The sequence below is a fragment of the Electrona antarctica genome (assembly GCF_951216825.1).
Source record: "Electrona antarctica genome assembly, chromosome: 17".
Lineage (NCBI taxonomy): Eukaryota > Metazoa > Chordata > Actinopteri > Myctophiformes > Myctophidae > Electrona > Electrona antarctica.
The window spans coordinates 1340624-1346115 of NC_136798.1; the positions used below are offsets into that span (position 1 = coordinate 1340624).

General features: G+C 39.3%; 1 long non-coding RNA gene across 1 annotated transcript; it reads left to right on the forward strand.

The window, feature by feature from the left end:
- The first annotated feature begins 4640 nt into the window (after positions 1–4640).
- On the forward strand, positions 4641–5211 carry LOC306940938. Its single transcript, XR_013792083.1, has 2 exons — positions 4641–4718; positions 4905–5211. It is a non-coding gene; the product is annotated as an uncharacterized lncRNA (long non-coding RNA).
- Positions 5212–5492: the final 281 nt, after the last annotated feature.

Consider the following 5492-nt stretch of genomic DNA (forward strand, 5'->3'; position numbering starts at 1 on the left):
CTGGGAACGACAGTTTTCTGAAAAAGCTATGTTTCTATGTCAGTCGTTCTTCGATTTTTCTAAAATAGCAGATCTACAAGCTCGTAGCGCGCCACCGAGTGGCGCGCTACGAGCTTGTAGATCTGCTATTTTTCAATAGCTAAAGCATAACATAATGCTAACACCAAAAGGGGTTCCCGCCCAAAATGGGTTAAAGAAAAGAAAGAAGTCCTACTTCTTTTCAACCTCGTCGTCGCTCGCTTGTCCAACCCTCGTAGATTTTACCAACTGAATACAGGGTACATTCGTTGTTTTTTTCTTTTCTTCTACCAATTTCAACAGTATGTTTACTATTCCATACTGTATATACAACTATTAATATATATATATATATACATATATTATACGACAATATAATATAGGAATCCAATATCACTATAACAGCCTCTGCAGCAGCATCCAGCCTACGGCATTTGAACTATGCGTGTACTACGACTATGTGTACTATACGACTATATGTGTACTATACGACTATACGTGTACTACGACTATACGTGTACTACACATAGGCTCTAGGCCTGCCTATGGTGTTAGAGCGGGGGTGCCCAAAAGGTAGATCAGGATCTACCAGTAGATCACACAGGCTGTGCAGGTAGACCACATGACATGCCCCTAAAATATACAATTTAAATAAACTACTTTTGGCATCAGCCACTTGAATTCAGGTGACTTCATTGGATTGACATAAAAAAAGAACAGCTCAAACCCACAATGCAATAGTTGTCAAAAGTGTTTTACACAAACATCAGTAGTACAAAAAAAGAGGAAAAAAAGTGCATTTGTCTAATATGTAACTACTTTCAGCAATGGGATAATATATGTTTTTGGTGGGTAGATCTGGTTGACCTGGTCATTTTGAAAGTAGCTCTCAAGTCTAAAAAGTGTGGGCACCCCTGTGTTAGAGAGATGTTTCACTTCACAAGCATAATGTATAGCCTGGCAATGTTTATGTCATACCTGCCAAGTTGAGGGGCAGTTTAATTCTGGAGCTTTGTCTTTTAGAGGATTTGTTTTGTTTTTGTTTTTGTTTGTTTGATCACAGACCTGATTGTAGGCTATGGCTGTGCTAACAAAGCAAGTTAGAAACCATTTGGAGCTCATCCTCATATGCACCCTATATTATAAAAGACTACCATGCTAAGTCAGTAACACCCAATTGTATGCCTATCTTTGTGGCCCTCTTTTCTTTGCTAATAGTAGTGGGATATTTGGTTTGAAACCTCACACAAAAGAACCCACAAACAATGGGAGCATTACTTATGTGCATATTTTTACCCTCCATTGTCCCATGCTATGCGTTTACACCTACCTAAAATGAAAGCCTGGGTATTATCGAGGCTAACACCTACCTAGACCAAACCTTTTGGATGTCCAAAATACAACTTGCTTTGTGCTGCTTTATTATGGTGAGCGGTCTGTGCCGTCTTCCACGGTCTCTAGAACCATTTAGGCCTGACGTCGAAATTAAAAAAAAAAAAGTCTTCGAAATCCTAACTGTTTTCTGAAATACCCACGTTTCTATATCAGTGGTGCTCAATGTTTCATGTCAAGGACCCCCAGAATTATGTGTAATTGGCCACCGACATTTTCACGATTTTTCAAAAATAGCAGACCTACAAGCTCGTAGTGCGGCACTCGGTGCCGTGCTATGAGCTCGTAGATCTGCTATTTTTCAATAGCTAAAGTATAACATAATGCTTAAAAACACCAAAAGGGGTAAAAGCGCCATGTCTAGTCTGTAGCAGTCAACTCCACAACTGCTTCTCTGAAATATCGGAGCCATAATATTTATACCACAGGACTTGATTCATAAAATGTGCTTTTGACTAAATTGTATTGGGTGATGTGAAATTGAAAATAAGTTCTGTCACAGGCCACCTAGTAGACAGTGGATAAAGATTAATAGGATCTTTATCCCTATAATTATTATCCTATTTATCTATTACCCAAGGAAGCAATTTCAAAACGTATCGGGATGATTGACTTGTTTTTGTCACCAAAGTATTTAAAAATACATCATGACTTTGCCTTGATTTAAATTCATTTTGAAATGAGGCCCCCTGTTCCTCCATATGGCTCTGTAAAATGTCCAACATAATATCAACATAGTGTAGAAATGCCATAGCCTGTATACATCCTCTTCCATTATGTCTGTAGACGGGTCCAATATTTTTGTGCTTGTGGTACACAAACCAAAGAAAGTATAACACTCTGAAATTGCTGTTATTCGTCAAGAGCAAAATGTACAGAACTCGCTTCTCACAAATTGTTAAATTCCAGCTGTTGGAAACAAATTATTGATGTATTTCGAGAATGTTTTTAAAGCAATGCATTTACGGGAGGGAGTCTGCATTTTAATGTGCATCTGTGACAAAGGGATTTTGAGACTTGGAAAAAGACAATTCTTAACACTTCATTATATTGCTCTGCTAAAGTTCTGCACGTGCAGTCTGCTTACTTTTTTGTTAGGAATCATTTTTGGGCTGTTTAAGTTAAATGGTAACCAAGACATTACTTTCTGGTTACATGCTAATTGTCATACAGACTTGCAAGTCTAATTCCTCTTTAGTCATTAATATTATAAAATGCATACATTCACATGCCAAAAAACACAGTATGGCTAGCGATCAGTTAGGACTACGAAGTCACTTTGATATCTCAGACGCTGCCTGTAGTAGCCGTCTCCCAACTTATCTTCTGGCCTCTTGAGTAGGTCTACAAAACACAGAAGTTCCAGATGAATCATGATGAGATTATCTCCAGTAAAAACCTGTAATGAATTTACTTGAATGTTTTGTGCAGAATGTTTGGTTTGTACTATAGATTCATATCTATAAATGCTAATGATTTTGTATTCGGAGTGGGTCTCTAGGGCCAAGTCTATTGATTCTGCGCAGTCGATCGCAGTCGATCCACAAGTCGTCCATTCTTCACGTATTGCAGCCACAGCCCCCCCCCCCCCCCCCCCCTCTCTCAGTATAAGCCAGTATCCCCCGGACAACCACTCTGTCTTCATCACCAGTACAGAGAAAGTAGGCCAGGCCTGGACCTGAATGCAAGTGGAGCTTCATTCACATCATCTATTGTGGATTGATTTGAAAATGCCTGGTGTATCGGTGCCGATTTGATCGTGCCTGGGGTTCAAATTCAGCCCCGTTCTCACACTCAGGCAAGGTTTAGATCAAACAATCATTTCCCTTTTGAAAGATCTCTTGTCAACATGGCTGGGACCCAGGTCACGCGTTAAGAGATGCTGCATCCACGGACGATGATTAGTGCCTTTACACAAGCCTTCAGTGTGTCTGACCTGTGGCTCTACTGCTGTTCCAGACCTGGGCAAAAATGAAACTAGGTCTGAAAATATGTTTGAATTACTTGCTGTGCACTTGGAATTAACTTGTAGACACATCAGCAGCAGCGTTGGTGGCATTGTATCCCAAGTCGAGCAATGGCAAGCGCTATAGCTCCCTCGGTGCTTTTGAACATTTAATGTGTGTTCGGCTCGTTTTGCACACACCTGTAGCTGTTCTGTGTTCACAGTCCTCAACAACTTGTACCTGAAGGAGTTTTCACTTGGTCTTTTATCGGATGTTATGGTGCTCCTTTGGTACAATAGCGATTATAGCTACTGTAAGTTTCTTCAGCACAACAAAGCGTTCCACAAAAAGGAACTTAAATGTTTGTTTTCATACCAGCAAATCGTACCAGTATATACAAGTATAATTTGTACCATGATCAACTGAAAAATATGACTGTTTATAGACCACAACTTAAAGATCCCCCTTTTTTTACGTGGTTATTAAATGATATGCAGTAGTGTGGAAAGTTGTACCGCAGTTGGTTGTCATTTGTTTTATCGGTGCACGGTCAAGAAATTGTATCGAGACGTTTTCGCCCCTTAATGTGATGATTGTTGTTTAACTGTCCAGTTCCGTGGCCGGCTCCAAACAGGATTTTTAAACTTTTCTCACCTTGAGACCAGGGCTTAAATCATGTTTGTAACTGTAGCATCCATCTATTTATTTATTGGACGTCCATCCAGACCGGGCCCTGGATGGCTCCGTTCAGTTTGGCTTTCAGTTTTCAGGGTTCCCACACATTTTTGAACAATCAATTTTCAAAACTTTTCCAAAGTATTTTCTCCCAGGCTTATTTAGAGTTCTCAGCTGGCCTGAAAAATTAAGGCCCGTCGCGAACTGGTCCGGCCCGACTAATTAAACCCGACCCGGCCTTAAAACGTTGGGTCAGGTTTGGGGAGAATTTGAGAACACAGAGAGATTTTTATTTTTTTTATCAATATTTATATATTTGTTTTCATGGAGCCCAAGGCCCGGCCCGACTAATTAGCATACATTTTAGGCCCGGCCCGAAAATGTCGGGGTTGGGTTCTGTCAGAACTCTAAGGCTTCTAGCAATCATATGGTGCAATAACAAAAAAAAAAAAAAAAAAATAGAATTTGATTTATTCCTAAAAAATTCTTTTCCAGGCATTTGCCAGGAATGTCTGGACTGTGGGAACCCTGTATGCAACAGCCATGGAAAACACAGGACAGCCTTAGAGGAAACAAGATATGAAATCAAACCCAAATACATTATCTTCATTAAAACCTTTGATATAATTTCCCCCATGTCTCTTTGTTTGGTCAGCAGGCATGTAAATGATTTTAAATCAGCCATCAGTAAAGGCTCATACATAGTCTGGATTTTCGGTGGTGAGGTGACTACCGAACTGCAACATGACGTCACGAGCCGCGGTGAAGAGCAAACCACCGCCCCAGCCCTTCTCTCTGTTTTTACTCACCACCGCTCAACGTTATTTCAACTCCGGTGGTCACCTCACCACCGAAAAACCAGACTATGAATAGGCCTCAACACATTGTGACCAATTATGGTAAATATTTATGTTCATTTATATATATATTATATACTATATAACTCATCTGTAATTGTTAAGGAGATCTGTAGTGATATATTTAATGTTTTGTCTCACGGGGACAACAATAAGTCGGAGAACGGTGAAGTATGTTTGTCTATTTTTTTTGTTCAAATCCATTCCTCCTGTTTTGCTGTTGATTTTGATCAGTGAATGACCATACTACTGTATTGGAAGATTGTGTTGATGCTCTCTTATCAGTTTATTATATATGGATTTAATAAAGTGACTCAATACTTTGCAGTTGTTGACAGACATTTCATTGCACAAGCCATATATGCAGGACCTAATCCTCTGCATTACGCATTTCAAAAACACTATAGATTCACCTATGAATGCACTGGATTTAATATGTGACCACACATCCTAATCTGATGTGAACATAACCTTCACTTGTGTTTATTTAAGACTTTGTGGTTTAGAAGTTTCATACGACTGTTTCACCTCCAATACAAAAAAGAAGATTCTTTTTTTTAAATATATATATTTTTTTTTATCCCACGATTTTGCAACCCATTAT